General features: G+C 38.1%; 1 protein-coding gene and 1 long non-coding RNA gene across 3 annotated transcripts in view; one reads left to right on the top strand and one right to left on the bottom strand.

The window, feature by feature from the left end:
* The window catches only part of LOC100680372 (adhesion G protein-coupled receptor L4), a 155,891-nt gene that overhangs the window by 100,809 nt on the left and 36,357 nt on the right, over window positions 1–18,725 (top strand). The gene's annotated exons all lie outside the window — the stretch shown is intronic.
* Window positions 14,504–16,067, bottom strand: LOC103317385. Of its 2 annotated transcripts, XR_004226313.2 has the most exons (3): window positions 15,543–16,057; window positions 15,210–15,329; window positions 14,504–14,970 (listed from the first exon to the last, which is right to left on the bottom strand). It is a non-coding gene; the product is annotated as an uncharacterized LOC103317385 (long non-coding RNA). The 2 variants fall into 2 exon arrangements; XR_004226312.2 differs by having other exon boundaries at window positions 14,504–15,329; window positions 15,543–16,067.

Below are 18,725 nucleotides of genomic sequence, written 5' to 3'. Positions count from 1 at the left end.
GATTCTGTTAAGTGCCGATGCATCAAGGCGCAAACAATTAAAGCAGGAACGACAAACAATCGTGACATCCCCTGGAATCGGTATAAGTGTATTTATGAGCTCTTGGGTAGATTAATTGACTCTTGCGAAGTGCTTGACACGTTTGAAAAAAGTGAAACCAATGTATTCCGTTACGTTTATATTCAGATTAAAAAATGATACCGGCGGATATACCCACGTAATTATAACTTAAGAATTCATCAATATATTTTCCATTGCATTAATTTCTCTAATACTTGAGATCTCCTCCAGATAATTTCTAAAAACTTCCATCAGGATCTCTAACACTTTAATTCCGCTATACCCGCAATCTTGAGCTTCTCGCCGTATCAGGCTCGGCGCGCACGCGGCGCACGAAACGCACTACACGTCACTTGTGAATATAAACGACGGCATGAGCTTGCGTTCAGTACTACCTCAGAGCATCGGCCTTATCTCTCACAGCTCGCGCTAAGGAAAAAAAAGAAGAGAAAAGAAGAGTAGAAGCGCCAGATGAGCATCCACGAGGGAGGAAAGAAAGAGAGGCTTCGCCAAGCGACGCGAATCGAGGGCTTTTGAAATTCGAGTAGACCCAAGAGTGTTTTTGCCTTTTTTCCTCGCGAAGCTCTCTCTACGGAGTTGCAATAATCAAAAACTTGCTCTTCTTCAGTCTAGACGCCGACAGTATGAGCCCCTGAATCGATGAGACTGATAGGCCAGCGTCGCGTCGCGTGCGCTGCCCTAAAGCTTCTTCGCGTGTGACTATATGATATACATGCACGGAGCGAGTCGCGCTACACGGTTTTACGAGCTCGGCTCTTTGCCGGACTTTTATAGACTCGCTGAGTTACGAGATTAATGAAAGGGAGGTCACTGAGTGGAGGGTGTGATAAAGTTTTGTGGTTCTGTTGTGTTTGGTCGCCGGCTTAATTGATTAGGTATAAGCGCTTTACTGTGACGCTAGTATAGCTGTTGCTTTTACTCTTCCCGGATTTTATATTATTGTTTGCCGGAAAACTTCAGGGCATTAAATTTTGCATAGTACCGAAATTCAGTATGAAAAGAGGAAGATTTTCTTTTGCGTGAAAATACGAATGTTGGACATTTATGGCATATTATAACGACAGTGCATTCGTTTTTTAACGCTATTTTTAAAAATGCAGATTTTATTCCAACAAAACGTTTCTCTCGTGTTTGGTATTTTAGCAGTTTTATTCTTCACCAGATCATCCCGCACCTACATTTTTAAATCTGACGTGACTGGCTTGAAATATCACGTTTTATGTTTTTTGCTAATGCACGCCAAATGAACGAAAATTTTAGAAATATTCAAATATCCACCATAATAAATAAGTGAAAATTTGAGTCTAAATTTAATATGAATAATTAAAGCGTTTCTCCAAATAGTCTCGAGTTCTGACATTAAGTTCAATTTCTACGTCAACAATATGTTTTAAAATACAATCATGACATTCACACGAAATGATCAAATTTCACAAAGGGAAAATTCCACCAGTACAAACCCACACTTCCTTCACCTCCTCCCACCAAAAGCTCGCAAAAACTCTTCGATCGTCGTAAAAACTCTTCTTCCGCACGTGGAAATTCACGCCCACGCAGCAAACAATGCCTTGAGCATCTCTCTCCGCATCCAACGCCTGAGGCTACCTACACACAACGCAGAAGCCTCACCCGAGAGTACTTGGGGCGAATTATTTTCAATACGCCCTCGTAGAAACTTCGACTCCTCCAAAACTTGAGCCATCGCAGTGGTATATAGTTCATCGCACTGTATCCGCCCGCGCGGTGCGCACTCAACATTTCTCGAGGAAATTAACCCGAGTAAGGTGGGCTGCGAGTTTTCATTAGGTAAGTGTGCCGTAACCGCTACTTCGCTATAGCTCTAATTGACATCGAATTACCTGGGGCCGGACACACGCGTTCGGTTCGGCTGTGTGCGCGCTGCGCTTCGAACTTTCGAAACTTCGACACACAGAGCTGGTCTATATACACTGCTTTCGATCGCCTCGCTTGTTGGCTATACTCTTGTTCGGCACTAAGTTTCGGACGGCCAGTCGGGGGTCTCTGATGCAAATCGTTTAAACGAGGAAAGCTCGTGAAGTTCAAACGGTTCACGGCGAATAGCCTCCGCCAGTGGAGGTACGCTGATGATCGGCTGGAGCAATTAAAGCGAAACAAGCAATATAGTTCGAGCTGCGACAGAATATACCGAATACTTGACGAGTGAATAATCTCAAAATTTGGAGTGAAAAGTTCAGTTGAGGTATACGACTGATTAAAACTGTACGTGCGATCGGTTTCTCAATTTAGTGCGTCGAATTTAAGTCCTGACGTTTATACCGCGGACGTGTAAAACTGGGCAATCGATTCCTCAACTAGAGTATAAGACAGTCACGCGGGAAACTGTCTGGTTGACCACGAAACGCCATGTAAATTAGAAAGTTAATGAAAAGTCGATACTCGATGAGACGCGAGAACAGTTTGAAACTGCTTTTTACTCGAGCTTTCGCTAAAGTAAGTTTAATTACGTGTGCAGTGATTTTTCGGAAATGTAATTAGCGCATAGTACATAACGCAATTAAAACAATCTAATAGTATATTACGATACAAGTGACCTAAGTGGCACTTTATTACATGGCGCGTAGTTAGCGCCCGAGCGGAGCGAGGGCGATGCCGTCGCACCGTGTAATAAAGTGCCAACTTAGGTCACGAGTATCGTATACTATTAGTATAGCACGTGTGACATAAACCCGCTATCGATATTGGGAAACTGAAGGGTGTGGGAGTGAGGCTCCGCCTCCCGTACTGAAAAAAGTTAAATTGTAGTTCATGAAAAATACGAATGAGAAAATCCCGCTACTTTTTCATGTATAGTGTTGGCATCATAGCGCCATCTTGTAATATACTACTACACTATATTTCGCGTCTTTTTGTCCGTTATCCAACTTGTGTGCTTTTTAGATATTGAATACTTACAATCGAATCACGTCGTGCGTTCGTTTTTGTTGTTCTGTTTTTTAACGCTAATATGGAAATCTCAGAAAGTTCGAGTAGTACAGATGAAGATAGTGGTTATGTGCCAGAAGCGATTAGAAACGCTGCGAAAGATGTTTCACTCAGTATGCTGCCAAGTAAATCGAAACAATTGTATACAGCAGCTTACAATACGTTTAAAAAGTGGCGAAAAGATAGTGGTACAAACTCATTTTGTGAGGATGTGTTTTTGGCTTATTTCGCAGAACAGTCAAAAAAGTATTCACCAGCGAGTATGTAGTCAATGTACTCAATGTTAAAGTTAACGTGCAATGCCTATAACCAGATCAACATTGGTGAATACAAAAGATTGCAGGGATATTTGAAAAAGTGCAATAAAGGATATCAGCGGAAAAAATCTAATGTTTTCACCAAAGAGAACATATCCAAATTCCTGAATGAAGCACCCGATGAAGTTTATTTGTGTGAGAAGGTAAAAAAACTTATTCTTATACTATCGATTCTAAAATTTATCATTTTGATTTATTCATACATCTTCTATCTTACAGGTTGCACTAATTTTTGGAATAGTTGGGGCATTACGGAGAGTAGAGTTTACAAATATTGTTATGAAGGATGTAACAAAAGTTGTTGATGAAGAAACTCTACTCATCAAAATCCTAAAAACCAAAAATAATGTGCCCAGATCATTCACAATAACTGGTGTATTGCTCGAGTATTGCTGGATATACATGCAACTTCGACCAGCATTCTGTCCGATTGACAGATTTTTTTTACGGTACAACAATGGAAAGTGTGCTGCACAACCTGTTGGTATCAATAAATTTGCAACAATGCCAAGAGACATTGCCAACTATTTGAAATTGGAGGATGTAAAGAAATATACTGGACATTCTTTTCGAAGAACATCTGCAACACTCTTAGTTGACGCTGGAGCAGACTTGGTTACTCTCCAGAGACACGGAGGCTGGAAATCTAGCACGGTTGCTTATGGATATGTAGCTGAGAGTATGAACAACAAGATAAAAATTTTAATCAAATATCGAGTGGACTTAATGTACAATCTCACAATAAACCATCAACCTCCAGGACTATTAACAAACTACCAGAACCAACTTCTTCAGCGCATCCATCTCAACAAGTCGAATCATCATTACTATCCAACGTACCTTTTATAGTAATTCCTCCAGAACCGGTGTCGCATAGTGTACCATTAATCTCATCAACTACTAATAAACTACCAGAACCTATTACGAATACTGCATCAAACCAACTTCAGACAGACGTATCAAGATCTTCTTCAATAACTACAATAAATCAGAAAAAAATTTCATCACAATCAAAATCACCTTCACTATCTAACATACCTGTAATAGTAATTCCTCCAGAACCGGTGTCTCATAGAACAGCATCAACCTTCACGACTACTAATAAACTACCAGAATTAATTACAAATATTTCATCAAACCCACTTCAACCAAACGTATCAAGATCCACTTCAACAACAACAATACACCAGAAACAAATTTCATCACAACCAGTTGAGGATAGAAATATGTCTAATTCTACCAAAGAGAATCAGCAAATATTTCCTGTGTATTATAACCCTGATATAAGGCTTTACACATCAGAACCAAACATGGAAATTCAAAACAAAACACTTGTATTTCAGAATTGCAACGTTACAATCAATTTTACACCCGGATCTCATGATATGAAAACTGTTCGCACAGATCACAAACTTGTTCAAACTGAACATTAATTCAAACGTAAATGTTGCGCTTGCGTACCACTAAATATTGAGTTTTTCTAGTTATGAAAGTTTATTTCTTTAATTTTTAGGTTATTCAATTTTGTATTAGATATAGAATAGCGTATCAATACATTATTTTTTTCATATTTCACTTAAATTTATCCTTCCTAAAATTCCAACTTACTAAATCTACTGAATTGTTTATTTGGAGGTTACTACTACTTAATACTGTTCAAATTTCCCCCCAAAAAAATTTCGCATATGACTTGACACTTTGAAACTAACCTATAAATATTGAAATGATTTGAAACAGTTTTATAGATTTTGAGTGCTTTTTCGGGATATTTTCAGAGATTATTTACATTTTTCTTTTATTCTCGTCAATAAAAACACGTATATCGAGTGTTTTTAATATTTATTGTAGCCTACTATGCGTCTGTGACCTAAGTAAAGTCATTATTACACAGTGTAAATAAGAGCTTCTTAGGTCACGGATAAGCGTTACCTAAGTGCGGGTTTAGGTCACACAGTGCTATAAAATTACTTCCGTACGACATTTCGAGGAAAAAAGTTTAATTACGCAGCTTTTCGTCGTACGATTCATTGTAACCATACGGCAGACACAAAGGATTTTTTAATTAACGCGCAAACCTCACAAGGAAAAAATTAATGTATTCAAAATGAACGAAGAACTCTTTCGCGTGGCAAAAAAGCGTTAATTACGAAGATTCATCTTGCATAAATATTTGGCACGGTTGAAAACAGCATTCAGCCGTGGAGGAAACGAGATGCAAATTAATAGCAGCCACTCAGCTGTTTACTGCGTTAAGGAAAAAGTAGAACGAATAAAGGGCGGGAAAAGATAAATAAAAGCAAGCCAGGGCAAATTCATCTGCCAGGATATTTAATTGAAATCGTGAGTCAGGGAGTTGAAAGGAAGGCGAATTGAGCAAAGGTAATTGCTGCTAGTGGGTGAATTCGTAGAAAGAACAATAAACATCGTTTAAATGCGCAACGCTTAGTCCCAAAAGAACGCAATTGAGAATAGGTGCCTTTTAGAACTCCGATGCATTGCACGCTTTGCGAAAAATTGAAATGGTCGACGTTATATCAAGCATAATGAAAACAATGTTGTAATATATCTTTTCACTCGTTGCTGTACCCAAAGTAACGAGTTAGCAAAGTCTACTATACCGTATCAAAGCACAAGTTAATATAATTTGTAACGTAGAGTAACCTTGAATCGAATAATATTTAAGATAGCCTGCTTGGAAAACTTTAATTAAATAACTTTGTAAAATGAAAAGTTAATTAGTTTAGCAATCATTCAAGTAAGTTATGACTTTACAAAATTATAAACTCTTGTACTTGTTAACTATATTATCGAAAATAGCGAAAGCGTAACAAAATTGATGAATTCAAATATACTTCACAAAGTACTTCATACTTAATTTTCAAGCTTTTTATATTCATAATTATTAAATAAATATTTCAACATAACAACTCAGCCAAAATATACTTCAAAACTTATCTTCCCAACTCGTTTATACTTTCTCAAGTCCAGGCCGAGAAAATTGCGACTCACCCTCTAGTAATGAATTTTAAAATATTATCACCTGCAAAAAGGTACACGATATTTCCAACGAAAAAATTTCGCTCCGTTACGATACCCTGGACTTGAAAAATCGTCCACTCGGCTCCGAAGTAGCTTTCATTCCTCCGCCCAACAGAGAAATGCACTGGCCTTCCGCAAGCTCGCAAAAGAAAAACTAAAGAAAAAGTCAAACAGGGAAAGAGAAACACAGTCCAGACACTCCAGGCTCGTTAAAAGTTCATAAATAACGCAGACCAGTCCTAAAAATAGCGAGTCTCGACGGCGGCAGTAATAGCGAGCATTCCGGTACAACGTTCCTCGCAGGGAGCGAGTAAAACAGAGAGGAGTAATATAGATATGTCGAAAAAAAAAGAAAAAAAGCGAGCGTTTCACGCAGCAGCGGACGTGCGCTGCATCTGCATCGGTGCTGAAGGCAGAAAGCTAGGTATACGCTGCAACAGCTGCCGCTAGAGTATATAGAGGCAAGCCGTTTTTCTTCGATGCCGCGGGCGAACTTTTCTCGCGCAACGTGCAGCTGCAGCGCAGCAACTCGATTTTGCGAGCAGATCTCCCGATGGTTCTCGTTTCTCCGATTTCTCTCTTTCTCCTCGTGCGGCTGCGCTTGCGGAAGTCGGGGAAATTAGTTTTTCTCAACGACGATGCGGCGACAACGGCCAAGAGCTTCCCAATAGTTTGAGTGCCGCTGCAGCGCGACGAAGACTCTGGGGACGACTCGCGCAGTGCCACGACAAACTGCGCAAATTGACCGTTACGGGCAAAGTGTTTAAAGCTGCGGGCTTTTTGTTGCCGAGTGAGAGCGGGTCATTGGCTGTAAGCTGATTTAACGGTTACCGGAGAAGTTTTGCCGAGGGAAGTTAAATGGCAGATCATTGTTTTCAGTTTTCTCTTGAGACAAGTGCTGGGAGCAAAGCATTGTCGGAAAATAACGGGTGGGTCTCCGAGAATGTGAAATTCGATTTGAGAATTGTCCGAGCGGTATTCTTGATCGGTTTAAGATGCAACGAATACTATAAGAGAAAAATTGGTTAATACATTTTTCTGAATTTCAACAATTTATTATTACATGACCGTATTCAGGCTGCAATAAGACCTAAGCTCACAAGCTAAAATACATTAGCAGAACTTCCGAAAACGCTACTATCTACGTAGGTGGAAATTTTGGACGCACCCTAAGATTCGAGGTGTTACGCGATGAGTGGCGCCACAAAATATGTGTAAAATTAAATGGAGTGGTCAGTATCAGAACTAAAATAAGTATCATTTAACATGGAGCGTATAGGGCCCGCATAACACCTCGAATAGTTTAAGGGGACCTAACAACCTTAAAATTAAAAAAAAATAAGAGATTGAATTAAATTTTTATATGAAACCTTTTTTCTTTTTTAAGTGGCATTTGGAACTCGAAAGTTCATCGCCTCATCTACGCAAGCCTTCCACGCTGCCCTATCTTGTGTCAACCCCACCCAAGATGCACCTCTCCGATCGACACCCACCCGTCCTATTTCTACTAGATCCGCTTTTACGTTGTCCTCCCATCTACGTCTAGGTCTACCTAGAGGTCGCGTTACCATCGGCCTGCCCTTCATGACACGCGCTGCCGTACGGTCGTCTCCCATTCTCGCTACGTGCCCTGCCCATCCCAATCTGCGCGATTTTATTATTCTGTTAATATTTGGTGACGCGTACAGATTGTGTAGCTCATCATTGTGTAGTCTCCTCCATTCCCCGGTTTCCTCATCTTTCTGCGGCCCGTATATTTTTCGCAAGACTTTATTTTCAAATACCCTAAAACGGTTGTCCGCCTGCTTAGTGAGGGCCCACGTTTCGCACCCGTACAGAACCACCGGCAGTATTATTGTCCTGTATATTCTTATTTTAACGTTTTTAGACAACAGCCTCGACTTATGTAACGTTTAATAATTTATCGAAATAATTTTTCCACAGCGACAGTAATTCGTTGTCATATGTTACGAGGTCCCCGTTTTCGTCCTTCATCGATTGCGCTCTACTCCTAAAACCCTTTCTGATGGCCTTAATCCCTCTGTACATTTCGCGGGGGTTATTTTCCTTACTGTTATTTTCTATTCTCCTAATAAGATTCTGTTGATACTCCCGCTTCTTATTTCTGTAGATCGCGCTCGTCTGTTTCCTTACGTTAGAATACTTTTCTGCGGTCCTATTGCTTCTATTTTGTAAGCTATCTAATTTAGCCTTTTTGCGTCTTTCAAACCAGAGTTCGCACTCTTCGTCAAACCATGGTTTGCTCTTTGGCTTTTTCTTTTTACCCAGTACTTTGTTCGCGGCCTCTTTTACCGTTTTTTCGATGTCCCCCCATAAGCTATTCGATTCGTCATTCCCCTCCGGCGATCTGTTTGCTTCTTCAAGTGCCTGAAACCTGTTATTAATTTCTATCTGGTACCTAATTCGCTCTGTTCTATCTCGTAGCTTCTCAATATCGAAGATTTCTACCTTGTTTGCTCGCTTACTATTTTGATTCGCTACTAGTCTAGCTCTTTTTTTAGCTACTACTAGGAAGTGGTCCGAGTCGCTATCTGCCCCTCTGTAAGCCCTTACGTCAAGAACATTAGTATGACGTCTTTTTTCAATGAGGAAATGATCAATTTGGTTCTGTGTGGCCCCGTCCGGCGATGTCCACGTTGCCTTGTGTATGCTCTTGTGCTTAAAACACGTAGTTTTGATTATAAGATCTTTTGCCGCCGCGAAATTTATGACCCTAATACCGTTATCATTGCTGGCTTCGTGCAGGCTTTCCTTACCTATAGTAGGCCTAAACATTTCCTCCCTACCTATTTTAGCATTGACATCGCCTAATACTATTCTTGTGTCGTAAGACGCGAACTGGTCGATTACCTGCTCTAAAGTTTCGTAATAGAGATCCTTAGCTTCTTCTTCTTTGTCCTCCGTAGGACAGTGTACATTAATAAATACATATCTATACCATTCACCTTCGATAATGATGTACGAGAGCCTATCATTGACAGATTTGAAACTTTTAACCGAATGTATGATGCTTTTGCTTACGAGTAATCCGGTGCCTAGAGATCCCCCACTCTCGGCCCCATACAGGTACGTGAAGTTACCCGATGCTAGTACTCCGCCATCTGGCAACCGTGATTCCTGTATTGCTACCAAATCTAGATTGTACCTATCAACTTCCTTTACGAGTTCTTTAAACGCGCCTGCTCTGTATAGACTGCGAACATTCCAAGTTCGGATCCTTAAGTTCCTTTTGGTTCAGATTTGATTTTTTTGAGCCATGATAGTATGTTAAGCCCGCGCGCTTCAGATCCTGTTCCGATCGCAAGTGAGTCCACCGTTCTAGAGGTGATAACCCCCATACCTCTCTAGAACTAAGTATGAGAGCTTTCCGACTTTGACGAGGACAGTGTCAACTCGTCGTCAGACACACTACGGTTTCATTCTCGCATCCTAACGCCCCCCCCCCCCCCCCCCCCCGGCAAGGCAGCGCGCCTTCGCTGGCATCGTTACCGCGTAAGACTAGGTGACGAATCATTCTACACATCCCCTTTCGGTCAGTTGTCATCGCTCCCGCATCCTCCTCGGCAGCAGGATTTTTGCCCATTTTTGTAATGTGTGATGAAAGAGATAGATTGAGAGATAAGGGATAATGTGAAGTGTTTTTTTGTTGTGGTGCTTGCGTAGTGTTTATAGATGAATGCGTTCGACAGTGTGGGTTTATCACACCCACACCTGTTCCTATCGGCTTTCCGCGGCTGCTTATTCAATGTATTCGCAGCTAACCTCTTTCTCAGGGGCTGTTCCTCTATCCGCAACCTAAGGATGCGCTGTATAGTGGTGATAGGCACCCACCCGTCCGATCTGGACGACAACGCCCAAGACCCGCTTAGGGTAGCGGCATTGTAACAGTATATGAAACCTTAATTGTTTGAATAATTGATTAAACAATGATGAAAGTTAAGTAGCACTGTAGAAAGCATCAAACATTTTTTATATTTACCATGTCAGGTGCAACAAGTCTTCGAAGACCAAAATTCCTAATTTTCATTATTTCACTCACCGCAGACTTACTTAAGATATGGGCATCTCAGAGCACTTTTTCTTTGGTAGGAGTACTTAAAATACATATAATTTTGACATGAGTGTAGGAATTTGTATTAAAATTTACTTTAAAAAAGTTACCTATATCTTAAACATATTTGGCATTTTTTGAATTTTTAAACAATTTTTTTTTATTTAACTGTAGACGCCTTTTTATAATTAAATTTTAATACAAATTCCTACACTCATGTCAGAATTAAATGTCTTTCAAGTATTTCTACCAAAAAAAAAGTGCTCTGAGATGCCCATATCTTAAGTAAGTCTGCACTAAAAAAAACACTGTCGTGTCTGCTGTAAAGTCCGGTAGTTTTAACCGTTCTGCCACCGTAACGACTGTTCAGTAAGAACAACGGTGTGCCACGGGTAGTTTTGGCGAGTCGCGACTTGTAAAATTGGTCGCTTACGCGGGACACCAGCAAAAACGACCGAACTGATTCTTTAAAACTGCTGAACTCTACGGTAATTTTGGCGAGTCTTCGTACAATGACGGATTACTGGTGCGAGTTCAATTAAAATGGCTGTGTTTTTTTTCAGTGTGCGGTGAGTGAAATAATGAAAATTGGGAATTTTGGCCTTCAAAGACATGTTGTACCTGACATATGGTAAATAAAAAATTCTGGAGGCTTCCTACAGTACTCACTGCAGTCTTCATAGAGTCCTTGGCAACTTTCTCACGTACTTCACTAAATTATTCATTGATTGTATCATATGAGCTATGGGTTTCAAGCAGTCCATCAACCCACAAAATGCTGATAGACCAGCTTGTCCAAGTCCAAGAGCACGAAAAGTAACCACTGCTCTTCTGTTGTTCTCCCAAGCATGGTTTTAGACGCCAACTTTTCTACATGACTTGATAGCTGTCAGCTGACCACCCTCAATGCACACTACTTCAATCTTGAATCCTAATCCTTGAGCTTCAGATTCGCCAAGTTTAACTTGACCATAGCATTGTTTGCAAATCAAAAGTTCCTTGAGAGCAGTAAATAGAATGTTCATATCAATCAATCTATTCCTGACCACAGAGGTTCCTTCCGCTGCTGGAGTTTGTATCTTTCTTGCTGAACTTGAAGGTCTTGTCCTGTTGGCAGGGGCCGTATCATCTAGCTTATATGTGGACTATAACTTTGTGGTTATGAATTAGACATGACTTGTCGTGTGGATCTTTGTCGATCACATGTTTTGTGGTGGACGATAGACGGAACGCGACCCGTGTCAGTCATGACGGTCACATCGCGCGCCAATTATGAAAATGGACTCGACTACAGGCGGAAAAGAAAGAATAATTGAATTATTTTATTTCCTTTTAATAAAATTGATGATGAAACGTTTTAAAAATGTAATTATGAATAGTTATGTTATTAAATAAAAAGAAATATGGATACCTTAGCTCATAATAGTATTTGTAAATTTATTGTATTCCCAGCCGCAATGAAAAAAGTTTATTATAAAGATTAAGAGCTTTAACAACCTTATACATTATTATTAAATTACATTAATATTGATATATTTATTGTATAGACTTGACAAAGGATAAGAAATAAGTTTAAAGCGAAGTTTAATGCTCAACAATTTATATTGTTATTTACAAAAGTTTGATTCCTTTATAATTTGAATTAAAAATAAATGATAATTTTTGTATAAAATATCATGAAACACGTGTTATTATTTATTATTAAAACCTTTTTTATTTAAATTTCTATAATACCATATTACGCATCTACAGAGGTAAAAACAAGTACTATCCTTGATGACAGTAAAATCAAAATAAATATATCAATATTAATGTAATTTAATAATAATGTATAAGGTTGTTAAAGCTCTTAATCTTTATAATAAACTTTTTTCATTGCGGCTGGGAATACAATAAATTTACAAATACTATTATGAGCTAAGGTATCCATATTTCTTTTTATTTAATAACATAACTATTCATAATTACATTTTTAAATCGTTTCATCATCAATTTTATTAAAAGGAAATAAATTAATTCAATTATTCTTTCTTTTCCGCCTGTAGTCGAGTCCATTTTCATAATTGGCGCGCGATGTGACCGTCATGACTGTCACGGGTCGCGTTCCGTCTGTCGTCCACCACAAAACATATGTGATCGACAAAGATCCACACGACAAGTCATGTTTTCCATAACCACAAAGTTATAGTCCACATATAAGCTAGAGGATACGATCCCAGGTTCATCCTCGCATGTTGCTCCTAGAAATCTTCTTGGCCTCTTCTTGCCTCTTCCTCGAGAGTACTTCTTGTCAGGATGGGTACTCGCAAACCTTCCCTTGGCATCCCGATTATCACACATATTTTGAAAATCACTACACTTCACACTTTTTTAAATAACTTCACTGCTCTGCTTTTACACTAACACTTCACTTTTTTGTTCTGTTTATGGTTATAAGCTATAAGCTATAACCCCAAAAACATTACAAACACTACTTAGATTAATTTAAAGCACTCTTAAGAAATATCAGCTTTTTTAATGTATTAAGACATCAGCTGTGTTTACTCAGTGTAAAACACATCCCAGGACTATATCAGCTGTGTTTTGAAATATTTGCTGTCTGCTAGCAGAACAGCAGAACGGTCGCTCTGTCCTTTTCAGACACATTGATTCTAACCTGCCCACATTTGGCGCGCGGGCGCGCGATATTTGAATTCAAATAAATGTCCCTACGTATCCATCGGAGCCTTATATCAGAAGCGAAACTAGAAATTTATCTCGAAAATAACGCAAAAAAATCTTATCAATACGCACTAATTTATTTGCCAATTTGCTGAAATATGTATGCGTAGCATAATATATGTATATACTACGGTAAAAAAATAGTATTTTCAATATTTACAATAAAAATTTAATTCAGATTGAATTTATAAAGCTTAAAATTAAATTTATTAGTCGTATGACACAAAAAATACGCAATTTTACGAAAAATCGATAAAAATTTTGTTTTAGTATTTTGCTTTTTATAAACGGGTTTCAGGAGTGTTTTCTACGGAACATTTCCTGTCAAAATAAGCAATAAAAAAATCGATTTTTTCAAAGTTTAAAGGTGTTGTGTCCCCTTAAGAGGCAGTTGGAGGAGCAGCCGAACTAAACGGAGCCGCCGCAAAGTTTATAAGTGGCGCTGCGGTCAGATAGCACAATCCCGATTTTTATAACAAATAAAAGACAACCGTGTATTTTAAAAAATAATTGCTCTGAACCGGCCTTCTTCTTATTATAAAATAACAGTATCTCGTGTAAATTCTTGAATTTATATGCGTGACCGCCTTAGTAGCTCATATTGTTATTCCAATGCTACGTCAAAAATATACACTTATTGCCATATTTTACATGAATTACTCTTACGTTATGATTAAAGGAAGGTGGTACATAGCAGGTTTTTCTAAGATACGCGGTTGTGTTGTATTTATTGTTGAAGTTGAGATTTTACTACCTGACCGCAGCGCCACTCGAACGTTGTGGTGGCGTCGTGTGACTGCTCCTCCGAACGAAGCCGCTTCCCAATAAACAATAAGTTCTCTAAAAGCGCACTTAAAGATGACTTTCTCTGGGTAAACAGACATCTTTAAGAAATTCTAATAGGAATCATTTAAGATGGCTTATAGGTTGCGGAGTGTCCAGCCGAAAGTCATCTTTATGCAAACCCAAAGATATTTTTAAGATATTGATATTTTAGCTTATTTCTCTATAAAAGTAAACTTTAAGTCGTCATAAAGACTACTGTAAAAGAAATATATTCTACGATGTTCTTTTCGAAAGAGAGCTTAAAGTCAACTTTTAGATATCCTTAAAGATATCGTTAAGCTGGCTTCTTGGGACTAGGATTTCAATTTGATATATTTGTAAAAAGTTTCATAAAACTGGAACCAAAAATAGAATTAATGTTATCACATTAATTGATAACATTAATTCTATCATCGGTTTACCAGTTTCATGAAACTTTTTACAAATATATATCAATATATCTACATATAGAAAACTATTTTAATTAAAAAAATTAAACATGAATATTTATTTTTTAGTTTCATTGGTAAGGCACATTTGTACGTAGATCATTGATCACTGTCACAGACAGCCATAATGTTATCACATCAAGTTACAAAAATTAAATTTATACGAAAGTAATCGAAAATAATAGTACTAACTTATTAAAATAAGTTTTACAAAAGAAGTAGCATGCATCTACATTTAAAGCAGATACATTATAATATTTGGTAATCTATAAATACTGCATCAGGCAAATATCATTAAATAAATAAACAATATTTTAATAGTTATGACAATGGAGTCATAAGACACGATTAAATAAATTTCTCTCGTTATTATTTTCTAACTGAGCTTGTCTCCTGGCTTGTTGTTCTTTGTATCTTTTGCGGTCTCCAGTCTTTTGCAACCATTTTTGCATGCGTTTTATTATCTAGTCTTCAGGAGCGTTGAGCTTATCCTTAATTACTCCTATAAAAAGAAAAAGTGCAACATTATACATAAACGTATTTTAATATTCAAAATTTAAAGCTAATAAGTAAAAGTTAAAGTAGTCTTATCAATATTAATCAAATGTTGTAAACTATTTTGAAAAGATTTAGAAAGACGTCGCTTCTGCTGTCTAGCAGACAGTTCGTCAAAAGGTTTTCTACTTGACATTCTCAAACAGTTTCCTGGTCTAAATCATTAATAAAAAATGTTGAATTCACCTTTGTAAATTGTTGAAAAATGTAGAGTTCGAAACACCTTCAGCCAAGCCTTGAGCCGCGTACTGGACTCCACAAAATGCACTGATCAATAGAAATGCAGCTGTTAGCATTCAACGATATCTGTAACACATAATTGATAACACTTAGTTTTCACACTTTTGTAGACATAATAATCATTACATAAACACAAAATGAAATTGAAATAAATCAATCCCCAGTACCACTGAGGTTTAGAGGTTAGAACAAATCTTTTACAAGTTTTAGGATAAGCACTGACATTATATACGCAACTATATACTAATCAAAGCATATTGATAATATTTTGATACTTACATACGTATAATAATTGTAAAAACTGTTTATTCCGCCATGCGAAACGCCGTGTTATTTCACAATGCACTAACGCACTCCTCACAAGCCGATGGAATTTCGAAGTATACACATTAAGAACTCTTACAGTCCGCATTTTAAGATTTCTTGGAAAAAGTCGTTGGAGGTGTAGCGATATTCCAAAAGTTGCCAAAAAGAAAACTCGCGGAAAAATAACCTCAAAAGAGTAGCAGACAGGGCGACCGCTGAGAGAGCGCGCCTGGAGCGCGCTCCGAAACTCCGAAAGTCATCTTTTTTCATATCAGTTTGGACAACTTTTAGAAAACTATGCATGCGTTTCAAATTGTCATACACAACTTTATCTAAAAGATATCTAATATGATTACTTTAAAGCAATCTTTAAGCGCTCTCATATAGGATATTTCTGAAACTTTTTTCTAAAAAATAAGTCTTAAAGGAAATGTCAAAAAGATGTCTGAAAGTGATCTTTAATGAACACTATTTTAATTTGTCAATACTTATCTCTGAAAAAGTCGTCAAGTCGACAACTTTAAGAAATCCTAAAAGAATTCTTAAAAAAGTAATTCATAAGATATCTAAAAAGTGTTTGGTGATCCTTTTCTATGGCCTAAAAGCTATCAATTTGATAGCTTTTAGAAAATCTTAAAGACGTCTTCCGAAATATAGGTAATAAGCAATTTCAAATTTCAGTAAGTTGTCTAAAAGGCATCTTTTTGATGTCTTTTAGAAATTCTTAAAGAGCTCTCGAGAAAGATAAGTATTCAGATGTCTAAAAGTCCGCCAGTGTTTATTGGGTTTAGCAGCCGGCAGGCAGGCCCGCCAACAGCCGGCTTCGTTTGGAGGAGCTGTCACACGACTCCGCCGCAACGTTCAAGTGGCGCTGCTGTCAAATAACAAAATCCCTATTTTAACTTCAAGTTATTTTTCGACCCATAGTAGACACTATCCAAGAAGTAAACCTACGTATTTTGACGTGTTTTTCGGTTCTGTTTAAGCCTATGAAGGTTCGAATCCTGAGAAACTCTGCGGATTTTTTACTAGTTTTTCCGCCTTCATTAGTAGAATAGTAGACTAGGCAAAGAAAGAATCCTCTAGGCACATTCATCCCCTCCAACGAACTGAATGTAGTCGAAAGTCGAAACAGGGGTTCGATAGAGATGGGGTGGGGATAGAACGCAAGCGTAGTAATTTGATGTGCAGTCTCAGACTGTATATGAAGAGGCCCAAGTCACTACCTCTCACATTCGAATTCTAGAAGGACCTAGTGTTGGAACATAAGTTTGACTGTGATCGACTATAGATCTCCAGAATAAGTGCAGTGAAGTGAATATGAGCAATTTTGTGAATATCGTCTGGGATGCCTTGAAAGCTGGTAAGACCGGTAATGTGATGGCTCTACTCGAAGGAGTAGACGTCAAAAATATTGCTGATTCTAAGAACAGAACTTTATTGCATTTATCGGCTTTATATGGTAATATATTGATTACAAAGCATATTATTGGGTGCGGATGTATCATCGACGCGAAAGATGATTGTGAAATCACGCCATTAATATTGGCAATCTATTTTCGTCACTTGGAAGTGATTGAAATTCTGATCAACGCAGGTGCTGACTTATGTCGTGTCCAGTCTAACGGCAGAAGCCCGATCTTCTACGAGACGCTGGACCGCGATACCAAGATCAGTAAAATCATCAAATTAGCAATCAAGAATAAGAAAGCAGTAAAATCTAAGATAATGCAACTTTCCTTGGATACTACGTTTTACAAGCGTGGCTTTATGTGTCTGTTTCGAAGGACAGGGCAGGTGGACTACCGTCCTTTATTTGCCTCTGGCTATTGTGACATTGACAAGTGCAGCCCTGAAACAGTACCTTTGATCAAGGCCATTTTTTTAAGAGACGCGCATCAACTAAAAATGAATATAAATTACCAAGTGTCACCGAACATTCAAGATGGAAACGGATGGACTGCACTTCACGCCGTTGCAACGATGTCAGCGCCTCGGTCAACGTCATCGGAGTCTTATACGAAATTATCGAACTCCGATGTATACTACAAGTTATCACAGATTCTGCAAATATTTTTCGATCACGGCACAGACGTCAATACTAAGGATAACAAGGGGGCGACACCCCTGCACATAGCAGCGTCTTTTGGTCACCACAAGATTTTTAAGTGGTTACTACAACACGGAGCGGATGTCAATGCTAGGGACAATGCAGACCGAACGCCATTACATGCTGCTTTTATGCCATGTCGGTTGGCAAAGGAAACTAAAGAAATTTTACTACAAAACGGAGCTGACGTGTTTGCAACATCATCGGCAGGTCAGACTATACTTGAATTAACGGAAAAATCAGTTGATTATTTATGGATGAGAAATTTCATTTTAAAAAATTTGGCGATACTAAAAGGTCTGGGAACGCCGGCGAACGATAAGTATTTAGAGCTTCTTAGAAAAAATTCGGAAATGCAATCTTTTTATGAGAGGTGTGAATTAGAGTTGCAGCACGCAAAGGTTAATAAGATAATGAATACCATAACATTTTTCGACTTGTTGACGAAAAGTACGCGTGTACTTGCTGTTTACGTCAAAAATAAAGATCTCCACACACTTATGAAGAGTTTTGAATGGCATAACAAATATCCAATTTTTGCTAAACGAATTCAGAGAAGATTTGAGGAAGCAACAAATAGATTGGATATGACTAATAACGCTACTGTAATACTCAGTACAGTTATGCCGTACTCCGATCCTGAGCATCCGGTAATTGAACATGTATTAAGCTATTTTACTCATAAAGATCTTCAAACATTGACTAATTGTATCGAAGGTGATTGTTTGGATTGGTGATTAAATGTAATCTCATGTGTATAATAAATATTTTATATATTCAGAAAAATACGCATTACTTAAATTTTTACCTATACATATTAAAACATCTCTGGTAGCAGCGTTCCCGAGAAAGTACCTGAAAGCTATACCAAGATTTTTCAAATCTAGCAGGTTTCCAGAGTAGAATCTATATGAAAACTCCGATAAATCAGACATGATTTCTGGAAGAAATCTCGGTAAAATTTGTTCTATGATTTGTTCATATAACCTTACTTTTCACACCAATGATCCTGCTCTGCATTGACATTGTTTGAAAATATTCATAAG

The sequence above is a fragment of the Nasonia vitripennis genome, chromosome 1 (assembly GCF_009193385.2).
Source record: "Nasonia vitripennis strain AsymCx chromosome 1, Nvit_psr_1.1, whole genome shotgun sequence".
Lineage (NCBI taxonomy): Eukaryota > Metazoa > Arthropoda > Insecta > Hymenoptera > Pteromalidae > Nasonia > Nasonia vitripennis.
Note: the sequence above shows the minus strand (reverse complement) of the source record. Positions and strands in the feature narration are given on the sequence as shown.